This window comes from Haemaphysalis longicornis, unplaced genomic scaffold, assembly GCF_048455015.1.
Source record: "Haemaphysalis longicornis isolate Haplotype H1 unplaced genomic scaffold, Haemaphysalis longicornis Haplotype H1 scaffold_12, whole genome shotgun sequence".
Taxonomy (NCBI): Eukaryota; Metazoa; Arthropoda; class Arachnida; order Ixodida; family Ixodidae; genus Haemaphysalis; species Haemaphysalis longicornis.
Genome location: NW_027526225.1, coordinates 116797896 through 116818146, shown reverse-complemented (window position 1 = coordinate 116818146; position 20251 = coordinate 116797896). Strand labels below are relative to the sequence as shown.

Below are 20251 nucleotides of genomic sequence, written 5' to 3'. Positions count from 1 at the left end.
GGACACGCGTAAGCTTGGCTTCCATGGAAAGAAATCACGCTATTTGTGTGTTCTGCTTCATATTTTCGTGATCGCTTTTAGTTCATGACTGTATGTAGGAAAAGGCCATGAATGTTGCCTGGCCAGTATGGCCAATGTTGCCTGGCCAGAATGTTGCCTGGCCGGAGAAAGCTGTTGGCCAGCACCTGTTCGTTAAACTTTTGTGCAATTATTAGCGCAGTGCGTCCGTGTTGAAGCTCTTCTCGCCGCCACTTCACTGTGGTAACTCTACAGTTGCGCGCTCCTCGTTTTGTTGTGCACGGATGGCGACAAGGACTCCGCGCGGAGTTCAGGAAACGCCATTTTAGGCACTAGTTCCTCTCTTAAAGGAAGTAATTCAGTGCACAGTAGTGAGGGAAGTAATAGCTGTATTCTATACACGCACGCTCGTCATCAGTCAGCCCCCAATTGGTGTGAGGGGTGGGTGATGACCGACCCGCCAGCGTTCCTGTTGCGAAAAGGGATCATGATTCGCCAGGATGTCACGTCTCTGTCCCTTAGGCGGAAAACTGCTCATTGCCTCCACGGCCGCCGTTGTCTTTCATCGAAGCGGGATCCCACTTCTACACACTGTTTCACTCCTTACTACTCTGAGGAGCGGATGACGTGTGAATGGACGGGCAGTGTCTTTATTGGAGACAAACTGAAGTTACGCTTTATGGTGAATGTTGAAGCACAACCCATCTTTCGGAGGACGATAATCTACGTGAATGCAGTACACCTGTAGGAACATCTGCGCTTGGAGCCATACCCAAATATGCGCATATCGTAACATGCCCACTCTCAAACCGACATCTCGAGCGAAGAGCATTTGATTAGTAATCGATCAAACAAGGGCCCAGCTAGTGTCACTAGATAAGGCTACAGTGTATTGGCACTCTTTTCTTCTATTGTTCCATGTCGCCGGCATTATAATTGGTCAGTTCGCATTACGTGACGTTTGTTTTCACTGCGACGGTTCATGGCCGCCGCCATTTTGTTGTTTATGTGTTTTAGTCGGTCAACTCTGGTAGACTTATCTTGTCCTCCCTGCTCTGCGGCTGCGCGCGACTGACGTCGTTCTGAACGCGGTTCAAAGATAGCGCGTGTAGGAGCATTTCAGCAGCAGACGTTTGTCAGGAGATGCCGTTTCACTGCATCCTCGACAGTGTTGATAACAAACGACGCTGTCGAAGTTAGCGGCGAGGGCGTAGATGCGACAATCTCGCAACACTGATAGACACTAAAATGGCCGCCGTTCCTGACTTTAGTGCCTAAGTGGCGGTACCCTGATGCCTGTCTGGCGACACTTGGCCCAGCAATGCTAAACCTGGTGCAAGAAAGCGGTTAATTTGGTCCCTCAAAACTGATGAGCCATTCCGCTCTGAGATGGTGGATGGCCAGCGAAGCTTTTCAGCGCACCACATTAAGGGGACACAGAATTTTGTTGAAATTTACGAGCAATTTTTTTTCTCACTTTGCTCATCCACAACTGCGCGTGCATGCACGCACACACATATTTTGTCTGGAGATGTCGAAAATGGTGCCTATTGACAATGATAACTTATCTACTCAAAGTGTAATTGTCTGGAGATGTCGAAAATGGTGCCTATTGACAATGATAACTTATCTACTCAAAGTGTAATTGTCTGGAGATGTCGAAAATGGTGCCTATTGACAATGATAACTTATCTACTCAAAGTGTAAATCCGCGTGATGTATAAGCTTGAGGTAAACGTCTTGTTTTGATCTTGAAAATGGTGTCTATTACTGCCTAACTTACTCAGTATGCATATCCAAGTGATGAGGCTTCACGTGCAAGTCATGTTCTGAACGGCGTCTGACTTTGGTGGTTACCGCGTGTTCGTAGCGCGGACACCGGGACGTTCGTTTTCCACCACGTCGCGCCTCAAAGACACTTGAATTCCCTGGATTTCATGCTTGCAGGCGTGAAAAAATACATGGAGCCGTCGTCGTTAAGCTTTCTAAAAGAGTTTTCGCACGATATTCCGTGACTGGCACAAGAGAAGTTTGCCAGCTCTTATTAAAAAGCCCGCTCCTTTGCGGAGTTCTTCGCGACGTTAAGACGTGGCGCCACCCACCCTGAAGCGTTAAATGTACGCCGCAGCGGCACTGCGCCATTGACCTCATTTGAGACTGCCCCAGCTCTGCTTCTTCCGTCGCTCACGTGATGGCGCCACCGCGCTCCTTTCCTATCCCCGACGGCGCCGTCGGCGTGGTTTTACTGGTTTTACCGCCAACCGTAAAATTAAATGAAGCCGACTCCCAACAAAGCTTGTGCGCCGAAATTATCTGCTAGAGTTTGATGGCAAGAGTCTCGTGAAATTTTTGCGACCGTTTTTTCTTTGATTGCGCTGACATTTCATTAATATGATGATTAGTGCGGAAGCGAACAGCGTTAAAATGTCCTCTTGGGAGAGAATGACAGAGAGATGTTTATTCGCTTCCCCCTCTCTCTTTTACGAATACGTGTTGGTCGGTAGTTTTGAAAAAAAGCTGATGTTATTTAAGCTCTTATAATACAGTACGGCACACTGCCGTCAGGGCGAACTTAGTGAGACGCCGCCGTGGTACCTTCAATGGATAACGCGTTTACGACGGTCGCACCGTACCAGTCTTCTGAGGCGTACCTTGAAGGGCAGGGAAAAGCAGAAATTGTTAACGCCGAGCATGTGCCAAACATGTCTGTCGTTTTTAAATGCAACGGTGTTCATAACCTCAATGCATTACGCTCGCTGTCACTTTGAACCCCGTGCTAGGTCGGGCAGGTAGTGCATGGCCGTGGACACAAGATACACGTTTTGCTCATTGAAAACACTGTGTTGTCCGAATATTAAAAACAGAAATTTTATCGCAAACTTCAAACAAATAATCGATGCAATAAATAAAACAGAAGAAGCAGTGGCGACTCCCCCGCCACATTCCGGCGACTTCTCCATGACGTCACAGAACCTCGTTTATGTGATTGGCTGCCGCCGTCTTCAAGCCACCGCCATGAAACATGACTGGACGGCTGCAGTGGGGCCTCTGGTTTCGTCTGATCCTATCGCTTGAATGCTACCATGCAGTTATAAGGTTGTTATAAGCACTGATAAGCAGTTATAAGCACTGATGAGGTTGTTTTTAGTGCTGGCCCTTTTTACGTCGCTCTCCTACCCCCAAACGTCACTGTGGCGCGAAATTTGAAGTTCTTTTTATATTGATTGCGTTTTCTCTGTTAAAAAATGTTTTTCATGGCTGGAATAGAGCTGACTGAGTTGCTGAACTGTTGTTCTTTCAAACTGAACACCGTTGTATTCTGTCTTTATAACCAATTTAAGCTACGGCCCTGGGACTGGCCAGGAGGTTCCACTCATAAACACTGCGAGTTTTCTTCACCCTTTATCCTTATGTTTATCTTAAACCTGGTTACGCCCCCTGCAGGACGAAGGCCTCTCCCAAAGATCTGCAGCCACGCCTATCGTGTGCCTGAAGGCCGATAGTGTGATTGTATAACCATTCGGAGGTTTTTAGCGAGTGTGCTCAACCAGGGTTGCTAAATACTTAATCGTATGGCGAGGAAATGCTGTTTCCTACAGCACCAAACCCTACAGCAGCAAAATTCCAGCTTGAACATCGACGGTTTTTAAAGGCAGTGCTCACACCCAGATGTAAAAACGTACAAACTGCATTTTTTTTTAAAACTGGGTCCGCGTTTGGAAATAGACCGACTTTAACTTAGCTGAACTTGTCTCGACTTCACACTACTTAAATGTACTACACGCAATCCAAAAAGAGCCCAAGTATAGCCGCACGCGCCCGCGTGGGATGACCGGCACTGCGCGCGTTCATTCACACCATTTATACTTACGCAATTTTAACACTACGCACGGTATACGCTCGCTATATGTCACAGGGCACCACTGCGAGCAATCTTTTTTGATCGTTCGCTGACTGTCGTTGCGGTCGTCTGATACGATCTGTGTGGGCTCGCCCAAGCAAAAGATCACTCAATCGTCCACCCTCTTTTTGTGTCCCTGGTGCTTCACGGCAATGAGGCGGTGCTGTGTTCACCTGCCACACTTTCAGGAGGTAATCGAAAGGTAATACGAAAACGGGAAATGGAGGTAAGTCTAACGAATAGACACAGGACAGTAAATATCGCACGCTTTCCCATTCTTGCATTTCCTCTTTGTGTACCTCTTAAAATGCAGCATATGAGCCCAGCACAAGTTTATCGCTGTGAAGCATCCGGAAAAGCGTTTTTTGCAGGGAAAGAGTCGGATGACACTCGCTATGTTTGAAGCAGAAAGAATGAGATCGTTTGGGGGTGGATGGAGACGGGGAAAAGCTGTAGGAAAAATAACAGATACCTGTTTGATGTTCGTGAGTGCTCAGAAAAGCACCGGAATATGCTCGTTAAATTTGTTTGTTCTAGGGCTGTAGTGAAATTAAGAAGGAGTAACTGCATGGCTGAAAAAAATCCTTGTATCACCTAAGTCAGCTGACGTGCCTTGAAGGCGAAATAAAAGCGGAAGCCTGACATGTATACCTGTAAACGACTCCTTCACTGCTACATGGTATTTGCGTCTCTTTGTTCACTTTGGTTTCTTTGTCTTTCGAGGCGAATTACTCCAACCGGCTTCTTTTCTTCTACTTACGTTCCATCACGTTCAGGCATTACGCGAACCGCAGTATTCTACAACTTTCCGCTGATGGTTTCATTAAACTATTCGCTAATCGCTCTTGCGCACGCGAAACTATCCGCAAGTGGTGCAAATAAGCCCACAATGACACCCAAATGTACCTATTGCCAGATATTCACCCCCGCAGTTCTCCAACTTTTCATTTGGTACTGCCCTAGATTCACGTGATACGCAAACTTTGACCCCCCACCTCTGTTGCCAATACCCCTGCCGACCCATACTCTCTAGACAACCCCACTCTAGTCGCTGTAGCTGAATTCGCATTAAAAAGTGGACTCACACGTTCAACGTAGCTCGCTACGGCCTACTACGGCCTGCGGATCACCGTAGGTGTGCGAGCCTTTCTCGAGGCCGATAACTCAGCCCCCAACAGCATGAACTCAAGCTACATCCCCCCTCTTTCCCCATGGCTTGGAGTCGCGCACTTTGCGAATAAAGGTCTTACAACAACAACACGTTACCAGTGCAAAGTTTTGTGAATTATGTGAAGCGGATTCATTATTCCCTCGAAGCACCGGATTCGAGGTCAATCCGTCAAGTGGCTATCTGCCACTAAGAGAGGAGCGATAACGACAACACCTTTTGTTTAAGCCTTCTCTTTTGGGGGATTAAATAGGTGTTTTAAAATTCAATGCATGCGACGTCAGACCAGGGGGAACTACTGAGCGGGCAAGATCAACTTGCGATGTCCCACTAGTAACCAAAGATGAAGTTGGAAAGGCTCTTTGAAAAGGATGATAGGCACCAAAAAAATATAAAAGCTGCAGGTGACGATGGCATAACCGTATATCTTTTGAAGGAGGGAGGAGATATTGTACTGGGAAAGCTTGCTGTACTATTTTCGGAAGGCTTGAAGACTCATTGCCTGGACTCATGCCCACTGCCTGTAAAAACGCCAACATTATTCTGATTCTGCAGAAGGGAGATCCCAAGGACCTCAAGAATTACTAACCCATCAGCCTACTCTCAGTTGCTTACGAGCTGTTTACCAACGTTGTAGTTAGCCGCATAGACGAAAGCCTGGATTCCCAATAACCCAGAGAGCAGGCTGGGTTTAGGAAAGGGTACCCAATCATGGATCACTTCCATGTCATCAATCAAGTGATAAGAATATCCGCAGAGTACACTAAACCCCTTTACATGGTAATTATAAATTACGAGAAAGCGTCTGCTTCCGTACTCACTGCAGCCGTGCTAGAAGCACTAAAGCACCAGGGAATAGAGGACACGTACATGAGACTTCTAGAAGACATATGAGGAATGCACGGGCAGGATAATTAACCATCCACAAGCAAAGCGATAAGTTTCCTATCTTAAAGGGAGTATGGCAGGGGGATACCATCTCGCCAAGGCTATTCACAGCATGTCTGGAGGGGGTAATTAGAGAGCTTGACTGGGAAAACATGGGATTAAATAGGATTAAGGATTAACGGAGAATACTTGAGCCATTTGAGGTTTGCGGACGACATAGTTTTGCTGAGTGACACTGCAGAACACCTGCAAAGAATGCTTGAGGAACTACAATCAGAAAGCACGGCGGTGAGGATAAAAATAAACATGAATAAAATTCTAAAGCAATCAGGAATAAGCCAGCCACAAACGTCCCCTTCAGCTTAGGAAAGAAGTAAAAGAATAGAAGTACCTCGGACAGATGGTTAGTGCGGACCCCAACCACGAGAGAGAATTACGGCGCAGCATAGGTGTGGGTTGGGAAGCACTCAGCAAGCACTCACAAAAAAATGAAAAGTAAGCTATACCTCTGTCACTCAAAAGAAAAATATACAACCAGTACATACTGCCGGTGATGAGATTCGGAGCTGAAATTTGGTGCCTTACTTAACAACTAGAAAGCAAACTTCGGTCGGCTCAACGGGCCATAACGAATAATGTTAGGAATAACACTCAGGGACAAGAAACGAGCTACCTGAATCAGAGAACGAACTAGAGTAGAAGATACCATAGTTCAAATAAAGATAAAAAAATGGACTTGAGCTGGTCGTTTAGTGAGACGAACTGAGAACCGGTGGTCAATTAGGGTAACAGAGTGGATACCAAGAGACGAGTCTAGAAGAAGGGGAAGGACAATGACACGATGGAGGGATGAAATACGGAATTTCAGGGGTAAACTGTGGACTCGAGTGGCTCAGGACAGAAGCGGCTGGAGGTCAATGGGTGAGGCCTTCGTCCTGCAGTGGACCTGAAAAGGCTGCTGCTGATGATGATCGAAGTACAATCAGTGAATAAATTAGCCCTGGCCAATCTCTCCTTCTGGGTACGCGTTAAAAACATTGGGGACATCACCATCATCGTCATCATCATCTCTGGCAACGGGCAGAGATGGCGGAGCGGTAACACACACTGCTCCTACACTGGAGATCATTGTGCAAATCCCATCGATCACACGTCATTGTTTATTTGTTTATCGTTTACAGCGGAGGCCGTTTTCTTGATAGTAAAAGAAGTACGGTTTTTCTCAGAATGGGACACTTAAGTCTTTCGCCTTAAATACGCTGGAGGGGGGAAGGTGCTCGGCAGCGGCTTTCAATTCGCAGCTCGGAAGGCCATCTATAACAGCCTTCATCATATCCTGCATTCGCCCAGGGGAAGATATCCATCCCGACTCAGTTTTCGGTGACGAGAAATTAGCACATCTCTCACCTCGCTGGCACATTCAAAGCGCATAACACAGAGCTTTGCAGCAGCTCCAGACGATGTGTATTTTCGCGCCTAACCCCGCCCTCCCCCCCCCGCCCCCCTCCATATAACCCGCACCCACACTTTCCGTCGACGAATAAAAATATATCCCCGCGTATTGCCCGCATATTTTATACATAAAAGGATAGACCAAAGCTACTACTCAAACAACATTACACATTTGTTTATGAGAACTTCCCCAGCTGACTACGTAACTAGATGACTTGCCGCATACATCTTTTCAGGTTGGTATATTGTTAAGCTGTGTGGGCAAAATAAGCACTGTCAATGGAATAACAGTTGCTCATTCTCTATTACTGCTGTAGGGGCATCACGGCCCAACGGGCATTGCGGTGAAGGTGCACCAAAGGAAATACCTCGCATATAATCCGCACCTCTACTTCACCCCTGAAATTTTCGCATTTCTTGAGCGCGTTATACGCGCGAAAATACTGTACCTACCGCGTACACAGTGCCGTAATATATCTGAATCAGGAGCAGCTTGATGTGGGCGAGTTGGTATAACATATTGAATAAACAACAGCGCGAAAGACAATCCCTTTCCGATGCATAAAAATCTTTGCTTCTTCAAATAAAAATTTGGTTGGAATTTAGCGCCCGTTTGTTGTACCCAGGTGTTCCTTCACCCCGTGTTTTGCGCTCTATTGTTTATTCGCTCGTAATATATATCCTGTGTATGTCGGTTTACAACAGGTACTGAAAATTTTTCTGTCGCCATATTGCTCACGATCAGTAAATTCTCGGGCAGGAGTAATGAATAGGTGTGGTCTCGAGAAAACTAATGCATGCGTGGTGTGGCCGTTCTTGGCAGTCCACCGGACAGTCCGCCGCTGAAGAGAGAGGAAACATAGTTTTGTGTAAGCTCCATGCTATGTGCTGTGTACACGCTATTGAACGGAACCTAGGTGTCATCGTTTACAAGAGCAGCTGTCTTTGTCATGCTTATAGGGGTAAAAAAAAAAGTGGCGTGGAAAATATTGGGGCTCTTCGATTTACCGTCTCGGACTCACCGCGGATAGCCCGCGGGTAGTCCGAGGATTCCCCGAAGCCATAGGAATGCATGGGAAAATCGAATGCCGGACTGCTTCTCGGGGAGTCCGCGGTGAGTCCTGGACTGTAAATCGAAGAGCCCCATTGTGAATGTGACCAGAACCTTCTGGCAAAGCCACCCGTACTTTCTTAACATCGGAAGGCGTACTTCCCTGTGCAATGTGCCCTGTAGCAGAGTGCATGAGGGCTCCGTGTCTCCATCATACCCGTCTTTCTCTGCGTGCTTCCTACAAGCACTGAGAGAGAGAGAGAAATAACTCTATTGAAACCGATTTTACGACGTCTTCTCCCAGCGTCGTCGATGGGAGTGGTTCCCTATTCTTGAGACGCATATGCCTCTCTGACCTCTTGTCCCCTGGCAACCAGCTTGATTTGGTCTTCCAGAGAGGGGCTGATCAGCAAGGTCTCCCATCGCTCGGTGAGGGAGGGGGTAGTGGGGGAATGGTTGAGGGGTGGAGGGGTGTTTTTGGTAAAATCACATTCTCCGATTATGTGGCGGAGCGTGCCGAGTTCTTTTTTACAAAAGGGGCAATTTCGGGTGTAGCGTTCAGGAAACATCTTATTTTGAAGGAGAGGGTGTGGAAAGGACCTAGCCTGTATCTGTCTGTATATTGATAGTTGGTTTCTGTTCAGTGACTTGTGTGGGTCAGGGAACCGCTTTCTTTGTTCTTTATAGTATTGCGTTATGTCGCTATAGCTGGTGATGGCGCGTGGCTCTGACTCCTCTGTCCGGTATTCCATTTCTCGGGCGAGTTGGTGGGCTTACAAGCACTGATTTCCATACAAAGCCCACTGGCCTTGGTCCGCTAGAATGTATCTATACCAGCTCACTCCAGCACGTTCCTCAAGGCGTGCACTGAAGTCTAAGATTAGATCTCCGCATCTCGTTCAGTCACACAAAACAAGAATCAGCTCATCGGAGGACCGCACCAAATGGAGGGCTCTATTAATCTTGCATTCCGAACCACGCGCTGGTAATTCTTCGTCCTGGTCCGCTTAGGGGCCCCGTGACGGATGGGCCCGGCGTCCGGTAGCGAATGGGGCGCATGTAGCTCGCGCAATCCGGCGTGTTCGCGCGTGCCCGATCGGCGGTCGGCCTAACCGAGCACTCGCCCATCCCGAAGCAACAAAAGGGACCGAACCAGGAACGATGCCGGTTGTCAGACACGCGGGCGCACCCTTACGTATGTGGAGCAGCAGGCGACACGGGTAACTATTAATCGCAGCAACCGTTCCGTCGGAGGGGCGGTTCTGCAGGATGCGTGGCCGCGAATGTCGTGATGAATGGCGTACGTTCGCTCCTCTTCGCTCACGGCGTCTGTGGGAGCGGCGGTGTTCGTCGGCCATGATCGTCAGTCTTCGCCCGCCCAGCGGTGCGCAACAAGCACTCGCCGCCTCTCTCATGTTTTCGGCTTCGCGCGCTCGGAAGATTCCCGTTATATAATGAGCGGCTCCAACGTGGCTCGCGCGCGTCCTGACCTACATCGGGTGAGCGCCGAGTTGTGCAGGCACGTCTGAAAACGGGGATCCAATTACTTAACGACGGGGACTGCAGCCGAGCAGTTTAGATCGATGCCGCGTGAAAATGCGGTGGCTCCAAGGTCCGCGGGTTTAGCGGAGATGAAGGCCGGTACCGGTAACTGCACGGTCGTTTGATCGCTGGCTTGGTCAAGCAAGGTGTGCCGTAACGGGCGGGAATGATTGATCGCCGCTGATGTGCGCGCGGATCTCGTTGGGAGCTTGCGGTTTCTGAGGCTCCAACCGGAAAGTTGAGGTAGCTGGTTGAAACGCGCGTTGATTGAGGGCACCGGATGGATGAACAGAAGCGTAGACAGAGCGGACCCCTGCTAAACGGGCAAATTAATCTTGAGAATACGTTCCTGCTAATTGAAATCTCAGTTTTCATGAATGAGTGAATAAAATCTTTAATCTACAACAGGCCTGCTACCGTTAGGGCACCAGTACTAAGAAAAACGTTTTCTTGAGACGAGAGGATATAACGACCGTTAAGGAAGTGGGCTTGAATGCTTCAGTTCCTCTTTGGCAGCGGGAGTCACTAGTTGCACCGTCATTTACACTGCAAATGATTCACGCCGTTTTTGTCTGTAATTAACACCGTTACACCCTAAAGAAAACAAAGAACACCTTATCAATGGGTGTAATTCAGGACAAAACACCCTTCAAAGGGTGTATTTTTGTGTTTCTGATTGGGTGAAAGGGTGTTATTGGGTTAAGGGTGTTGGGTGAAAGGGCGCTTTGTTACCACCGTGTAAGGGTGTTAGAGACAAGGATTTACACCCGTGAGGGTGTAAATAGGGTTTAAATTATTTTACAGTGTGCATTACTCCGACGCACTCCTTTTACGTCACGAGTGTTTCCGCCTTCATGTGTGGGTGTGGCGTAACAAGGGGAACTAGCATTATACTGTTCGCTATATTGTTGATGCCGTTATCTCTGCTTGTAACGACACTTTAAAACACCACGCCGGCCGTTGAGTATTTGCGTCAGCACCCCCTCACATAATGGGCATTAAACGACCCAGTGACCCTTTAGCGCCCTTGCTCTGGCATTGGAATGGCGTCTTTATTTACGCAACTTCGCGGGGTCGCGTGAGGCCTGAGGCCATGTCTGTTTAGGAGATACGTACGGAGACGCATAGTAACATGATAAGGTCCGTCCACGGCCACGGACATCATTTTCTTCGCTTTAAAGTTATATTTCGTTGCAAAGTTGGCTTCGTCGCAAAGAGCGTGGCAAAGTTGGCTTTGACGCAAGGAATTTTGATACACGCTTTGCTTTCGGAGATAGCTTACCGGTTTGGTTTCCAGGCCCCCGTTTTGCTACACCTACCGCCGAATCGGCGATAATCGTATACGTTGACATTCAGTATGTTCAGTGCATTCAGTTATCTTCAGTGCATTCAGTGCATTCTGTGCATTCAGTTGACATTCACCATGAGCTCCTTCCTTTCTAAATGCTCTCTGTAGCTCTGAAAATACCCCCGTTCAAAACCTTAACGCCCTCACGCGTTCCTGTGTCACCGCACCTCGCTTACTCCTCTGAATATCCTCTTGCTGAAACGTAAGTAAACTTTTATTTTTATTTTTTAACTTTTTACTCGTGTGTCTCTGTGTCTACTTACCTTATATATATATATATATATATATATATATATATATATATATATATATATACACCTTGGCCAGGTTGGCCCGGCTCACTCAAAATGACTCACAGATTTATTTCGGAATCACCACTCACTGCAACTCAAACTAAACTCAGAATTCCGAATGAACTCAGAACTCAAACGGACTCGGAACTTACTCGTACTCAAAACTCAAAATGGGCTCAGAACTCACTCCGGCTCAGAACTCAAATAGACTCAAAGCTCAAAATGAACCCAGAACTCAAATGGACTCAAAACTCAAGATGAACTCGGAACTCAAATTGACTCAAACCTCAAAATTAACTCAGAACTCAAATGGACTCAAAACTCAAGATGAACTCGGAACTCAAATTGACTCAAACCTCAAAATTAACTCAGAACTCAAATTGACTCAACTTCTGAGTCCAATGTGAGTTTTGAGCCCAAGCGAGTTCTGAGGCCATTTGAATTCTGACCCGCGGCAGTGGCTCATTGGCTATAAGGCGTTGCGCTGCAAAGTACGAGGTCACGGGTTAGACTCCCGGCCGCGGCGGCCGCTTTTCTGATGGAGGCAAAAAGCAAGAACGCCCGTGTGTACGAGATTTCGGCGCACGTTAAAGATCCCCAGGTGGTCAAAAATAATCCGGAGCCCTCTACTACGGCGCGCCTCATCGCCTGCGTTGCGTCGGTGCGTTATACCTCATAACCAATCATTTGAATTCTGAGTTCATTTTGAGTTTTGAGTTCATTTGAGTTCTGAGTTCATCTTGAGTTTCGGGTCCATTGTAAATTCTGAGCCCGAGTTTCTTCTGAGTCTCAGAACTCACTCGGGCTCAGAACTCAAACTGGACTCGCAACTTATACGGGCTTGTGTGACTCAGAGTTCATATAGATTCAGAGTTCGGAAAATTCACGCGGGGTCGCGAAACGTACGGGTGCAGTTTCCTGTGCTCAAATTCTCGCGTTTGGTAAGACAGACATGATCAAGTAAGTCCCGCTGCATATTTAATTGAGGAATACTTGCTAGACTAGGTCTAGCACCGCTTACAAGCAAATTTAAAGGAGCCATGAAGAGAAAATACAACTTCGTTTAATTTGAAAGAACGAGGATTCAGTATCTCACTCAGCTCCATTAGAGCCACAAAAGATGTTTTTTTAACGAAAAAAAAGCAAGAAGTATTTAAAAACTTTCAAATTTTGCGCCACAGTGACGTGTTATGAGCAAGAATGACGTCATACGGGCCAACAATAAAACATAATTTTCAGTGCGTTAACTGCACCTTAGCATTCAAGTGATGCGGTCAAATGGAACTAGAGGCCCCATTACAGACGTCCAGTCATGTGTCGTCGCGACAGGTCTCCTAGGCGGCCGCCAATCGCACAAACAAGGTTCCGTGACGTCATAGAAAAGTTGCGGGAAATTGGCTAGGGGGTCGCGACTGCTTCAAACGTTTTCTTTAATATCTCCGTTATTTGTTCGAAGATTGCGATGATATTGGTATCATTGTTATCGGGACTAAACAGTCTTTCTAATAAACCCAACTTGTATTTTGTCTTCATGGCTCCTTTAAGTATGTATTGGATACCAACCCCTTTATATAGGCTGCGTGTATATGACAAAGAGGATTCAGGCTCGAGTGTGCCTGAAACTAGCATTTTGTCTGCATGGCCCCTTTAACTTGATTCCCAACACGCTCCGCTGGCGTCACTTCGAAGTTTAACCCAATCCATGACTCACCATGACTGTCCCATAAGTATAAAAGAGAGCATTTTTGTATTTCGGCCCACGAGTTTCCGCTCATCGAAGCCTCTAATTTGATACTCCACACACCCTAGCCGCATCATTTGGAATTTTAACCAATCCTGACTAACCATGACTCTCTCATGACTATAACTAGTACGCATTATTTATATGACCCACGTGAGTCCCAAATTGAAAGCTTCAATTTGATACCCCACATGCTTTAGCGGCATCAACTTGAATTATAACCCAATCCATGACTCACCATGACTGTCTCATGATTATAACCATGAAGAATTACTTTATTTGTCCCACGTGATTCCCGTCATCGAGACCTTAAGTTCTCGATGACGGCGTCATTTCTCGAAGAGGCGTCATTTCGAATTTTAACCCAATTTGTGACTCACCATGACTATTTCATGAATTTAACCAGGAAGCATCTCATTTATTTGTCCTACGTTACTCACCTCATCGAAACCTCTAATTTGACATTCAGATGCCCAGCGGCATCAATTTAAATTATAACCCTGTATAAATAATAACCCTGTATAAATTATAACTCTCCATGCCCATCTCATGACAATAACCAGGAAGCATTTTATAATTATCCCACGTGATTACCGTCATCGAGACCATTAATTTGATACCCCACACATCCTAGAGGCATCAATTTGAATGTTATCCCAATCAGTGACTAACCACAACTATCTCATAATATAACCATAACGCATGTTTGTCTCATGTGATCTCTGCCACCGCAACCTTCAATTTAATGCCCCACACACCCTAGTGGCGTCATTTTGAATTTTAACCCAATCATTGACCCCCCCTGCCTATGTCATGATAATAATCAGGAAGCATTTTTGCATTTGTCCCACGTGGTTTCCCTCGAGTCCTTTAATTTGATAGCCCAGACGCCCTAGCTGCATCAATTTGAGTCTTAACCCAATCTACGGCTAACCATGACTATCTCATGATATAACCATAAAGCAATTTTTTTCCACGTGATTCCTCTTCATCTGACCTTTAATTTGATTCCCCCACCCCACCCACCCAATGCCCTCGCGGCATCATTATTAATTTTAACCCAACCTATGGCTCATTACGACTATCTGAATACTGTACCTAGGTAGCTTTTTTTGTTTATGCCGCGTGATTCCCTTTATCAGGACCTTTAATTTGATACCTTGCACGCCCTAGCGGCATCAATTTGTATTTTCACCCGATCTATCACTCACCATGACTATATCATGATGCGGTCATTCTTATATCTAACTGCCGTCGCCTGGACGTTTCAGATGACACCTCATTTAAAACAATAGAAGAAACGCCCCCCCCCCTCCCCCCCCCCCCCCCCCCCTGCTGGCGCTCACCTCTTCCTTTTTGACCCCTAGTATATCATTAACCGTTCACAGAAACAAGCGAAGAAGCAGCAAGCAAGCGCCGCCATGTGCTTTCCCACCACCCTCCCTTACCTTCTTAGAGTATCCATCAGGAGGAAGAGGCAGGATAAGCATGTTTTATGACCTCTTTATTCGATTATCAGTCACACACCCAGCCTCTAAAACGTGGTAGAGAGCAAGTGGTGATCGTAATGAAAATTCCGCAAGAAACTTTTGAAGATCAGACACCCCCCAATCGCATGTTAGAGGATCGCGAATGCTGCCGCGCCCGCGCGTAACCCGAATTCCGAGCCCAAAGCAACGCATGAAACTTAACAGCCAACTATCATAGCTGCCTCCTAGCTGACGCAAACACTTGCGCAGTATTACGCAAGTGAAGCAAATCAGGTAACTAACGACATAGGAACGCACGTGCGTAATCTTTGGGGCTGCAGCCCTGGCATAATCGTATCTCGCTGGAAACGAAATATGGAGTGCTTGAAAAAAAAATCACATCACCCTAGCGCAATGTTGAAATCATAAAATGTGTAACTACTATCATCAGCATACCTCGGCAAAGTTGGACCGGCTCTATTCACTCACAACTTTATTTTTGGAATCACCGCTCACTCGTGCTCAAGCAGGTACATTGATGAGCAACTTACCTACGCTCCCATAAACTCAAACTCCGAGCGAACGCAAAACAGAACTGACTCGGGCTCAGAACTCAAAACGGACCCAAAACTCAAAATGAACTCAGAACTCAAATGGACTCAAAACTCAAAATGAATTCCGAAGTCACTCCGGCTCAAAACTCAAAATGGACTCAGAACTCAATCGAGCTCAGAACTCAAAACGGACTCAAAACTCAAAATGAACTCAGAACTCAAATGGATTAAGAACTCAAAATGAACTCAGCACTCACTCGGGCTCAGAACTCAAAATGGACTCAAAACTCAAGATGAACTCAGAACTCATAATGGACTCAAAACTCACTCGGGCTGAAAACTCAAAATGTATCCAGAACTGAAAATTGACAGAACTGATCTAGGTTCAGGGTACTCAAACTCAGTCGGGCTAAAATTCACTCGGGATCACTTGGTCTCACGACCACGATGCTACAGCAGCCTTGCGCTCACTTAAACTCAAAGTCACGCGTGAGTTTAAGCCCAAATGAGTCTCAGTGAGTGGACTCAGTAGTGAGGCCGCCGACTCTCTCTCTCTCTCTTTACACACACACACACACACACACACACACACACACACACACACACATATATATATATATATATATATATATATATAAGGTTAGTAGAGACAGACACACGAGAAGGATATTACAAATAAAAATAAAAGTTCACTGACGTTTCAGGGAGAGGACTCTCCCTGAAACGTCAGTAAACTTTTCGGTTCGCTACGTGATTTTGTCGAACCGGAACTTAACCGGAACGAAATTATTTCACCCGAACCCGAACCGTAACCGAACCGGTATTTTTTTCGGTTCGGTTACGGTTCGGGTTCGGGTGAAATAATTTCGTTCCGGTTAAGTTCCGGTTCGACAAAATCACGTACCGAACCGGTTCGCGAACCGGTTCGATGAGTTGAATTATCACTGAAATTAGAAAAAAAATCATTTAGTAGTTTAAAACGACAGTCAAATCAAAACACAAACAAAAATTCAAAATGCTGCTGTTCCCCAAAGGCAGCGGCGAAATTGCAAAGGAAACTTTAAACAATCACGATATATTAGAAAAAAAGATGAAGCGGTGACGATTCACCGCCTACTTTCTCGCTCAGACTTTATGTTGTCCTAGCGACTATTCATGACGCCACCGCCAAGAGATATGATGGTGGGATATATTTTCTGCCCTTTCCTTTTTTGTTGAAATCGCAATCGTCACTATGAAACCGCCCATCACGCTAACCTTGAAGCCTTAAATTTAGGCCTGCGTACTGGTTCGTTCACATGCCAGTGCGTGCTTAATACCAATGGCGCACATTTTTTATATTTCTAACAAAACAGAAAAATCCTACAATAGGCACGTAAATACTACTAATGAATTAGATTATTTGGTCACCCTGAATAATTTGTTAGCTGTTACCTTTTCGAATGTGTTATCCACACTTTTGTTAAAAGTAGTTAACGCTCAGTCACTGCATTATTGCTCTGACCACTGCAATTCTTTTTGCGATAGCTATACCGGATGCGCGCATTACAATCTCTATGTCATCGTACCGCCTGACCCCGGCCATCGTTCCGTGTGCTACATTGCGGAATCTTATAACAGATTATGCTGTTACAAACTGAAAGGGAAATTTGACGCGCGGAGTATGAGATGGAACTTTTTTAGTTAGGCGCTCTTTAATTCACGCACAGCAGTACTCCCCTCCGGAACGAGTAGCAGTAGAAGTAATGCAGCGAGTTGGGCAGTCAGTACAAGTGCACCTTCGAAAAAAAGCGGATCTGAAAGGGACAAAACTGCAGAACAAGCAGAAAAGATGATCGCTGGGCGAATGGGACAGTGTGAGGTACCGGCCTACCTTTCTGCACGTGTCGTCTACTTTGTTACTCTTTCTGCTTACAAGACAAGGTCGAGGGCTGCAGTTTCTTACCAAGGGATTAAGTCCGCACCTTAACAGTTTTCCCTGACATATCTGTTGTCATTTGTATCTGTAAAAAACGGAACTTGTCCACTGTACTGTCCCCAAAAACTGACCACGGAACTCACTTTCTTCGCATTGATGACACGTTTTGTTGTGAAAGGCAGGGCAAAGAAATGTATAGAGCAATATCCACGCTCTGGATGTTTTTTTTTTTTTACATATTCCGTTTTACTTACTTTTTGCTTAATATTTTAAAACAACGTGATTCGCCTTTTCCTTTTTGTTGTTTTCCGTGTAAACACATTAAAAAAAACTGGCGCATTTGATGCCCCATGCTATATCTCTGCTTCGAGGTGCAGCTTATGTTGCATGCCAGCAGACTTATTTTAACCAGCTGGTGATATTAAACGTGGATCAAAATCTCGATACACCGACGTTCTCGATTTCCATCTACTTCAGAAAAACGGTCGTGGGGAAGGGAGATCGAGGCCGCTTGTGGTCAGCAGCAAATGGCTTAGCCGCTGAGCAGCTCGTGCGGTCACACTTGTCAAGTATTAACAATTTGCAGGTGTCGGACGTTTTAAACAAATTATGAAATGCAAAATGTTTGCCTACATCGGGTGTGTGCTTTCGCCATTTGCGCAGTGGAGCACTCCTGCAGCCTGATTGGTCCGACAAAGTCTCAGCTAGGGAAGGGAAAGTCGTTTTATATCCCCTGCAAGCTGCCGAGAATGAAATTTCGTTTGGTCAGCTTGCACTATGTTCGTGGTTTTAGCAGCAACAGACCATTGCTACATTGTTTCATAGAGCGTGATAGTGTTCAACTGTCTGGCGTGGAATGTGCGCGAGCGTTTACGAAGTTGATGGTACGTGAAAGAAAAAAGTCCTGAATTGCATTGACTGTGCAATATAAAGAACGGAGGGTCGAACCGTTTCGGCATGAACCGGTAACCGTTATTTATTTTTTCGGTTCAGTTCCGGTTCGCGTTCAGCGTGCTCAAAAAGTAACGGTTCGGGTTCGGGTTCAGTTCCGGCAAAAAAATACATATACAGGGTGTTGCAACGATAACTGGAACACTTTAAAAAATTTTCCTGAGCGCACCGCCGCTCTGTTCGCGCTCAAACTTGCCACGAAGGTCGCAATTTGTGGTCTATTTTGTTTGATACCGGGAACAACGGTGGTACTTACCTGTGTGTTCTGAAAATAAATAAAAACGATTTTCGCCTATGGGAAAATGGCGGCTGATTTGGATGTGAGAGCCAGCGCAAGTTGATGTTGGAACGACGGAACCACCTTCAGAGTGAAACGCACGTTTGGGATCCACGTACGGAGCCAAATGGTGCAGCAGACGATCAGAAAATGCACCTAGAAATGAGCTAGCAGACGATCAGAAAACCCGGTTTTCGGGCTCGCACGTCCAAATCGCCGCCATTTTCCCATAGGCGGAAATCGGTTTTGTTTATTTTCAGAATAAACAGGTAAGTACCGTCGTTGCTCCCGGTGTCAAACAAAATAGACCACAAAATGCGACCTTCGTGTGAAGTTTGAGCGCGAACAGAACGGTGGTTCGCTAAGGAAAAATTTTTAAAGTGTTCCAACTACCGTCGCAACACACTGTATATATATATATATATATATATATATATATATATATATATATATATATATATATATATATATATATATATATATATATATATATATTGCGATCAATCAGTTCCGGGATTTAGTTTCAAAAATACATGAGAGGCTGGACGCACGTGTGAAAACGGTGGTAAAACTAACGTTTCGACTGGGATCCGGTGTTTGTCCTCCGACGAAGACCGCACCGGATTTATATTCGGCTACTTGAAGGTGCTTTTTAGCGCCGAATAAAGTAATTGTCTGTTTTTGTGTGATACAGGAATGAAGAAATCAGTCAAGAAAAAAATCCGCCGTGATCGGAAGCGGGAATCGGACCCACGAACTCCGCATAACGCATATATATATATACACGAACATACGTACACAGCAACTGTATTTATAGCTACGTCGCTTTTAATGAAATATCGCCTATAAAGAATCCAGTTTTCTGCCCCGAAGCCGTCGCTCCACCGTTCCAGGGTTTACACGTCGTTCCAGGGTTTACTGTGTGTGCGATGACTACGATACGTATATACCTGTGGGCGTAGCCCTGATGTGGCCACCGCTGCCTTGATCCTACACTGCCAAAAGAGGCATCATCGCAAAGTGCAAAAGAAAAGAAGCATTTGCGTTTATATAAAGCACACAATACCGCGGCTTATCGAGGCCAGCGGCGCCTCTTCTTGCGGCGGCTGCCGCCACGCGGCCGCCGTCCAGCGCCGCAGGGGCAATTAAATTGCCATTACGCCCCGGTTCGCACGGTCCTGGCAGCCGCATGCGCCAGACGCCGAGGAAAAAGGAAGACACGCGGGCGGCCAGCGGCAGACGAGCCGGTCAGCGCGTCGGGACGACCAAACAACGCGCCAGCCCGAGAGCAAATGCGCGCATGCCCACAAGGCCGCCGGCCGCGCCACCTGGCCGCAGTCCGCTCTAACGCGGCCATCAGACGGGCAAACAATGGCGGCGCATCTTCGCGAGTTGCGGCGCCGCTACGATTTGAACGCGGCCGAAAGGAGGCCGCCGAGAAGTACGCGAACGTCGTAGCTGACCGTTCGAGTGGTCCTTGCGAAGATGATGGATGTCGCCTCTCTTTTTGACCTGCCCGCGCCGTGGTCTGCAGGGCTGGGCTTGATTCGATGACGACGTCGCTTCCTACTCGGGGCGGACAGCATCGACGAACACTTTCCCTCGCTGGCTGGGCGTTCTATGGTTTTCATTGCGGTCTTCCCTCAAAGGCGCGCGTAATGGTCGTCCCGAGGTTGCCCG

The 20251-nt window shown here is 46.6% G+C and overlaps 1 protein-coding gene across 1 annotated transcript in view; it reads left to right on the top strand.

Annotated features, from left to right (window-relative positions):
• Positions 1–20251, top strand: part of LOC144163351 (uncharacterized) — a 307376-nt gene that overhangs the window by 90146 nt on the left and 196979 nt on the right. The gene's annotated exons all lie outside the window — the stretch shown is intronic.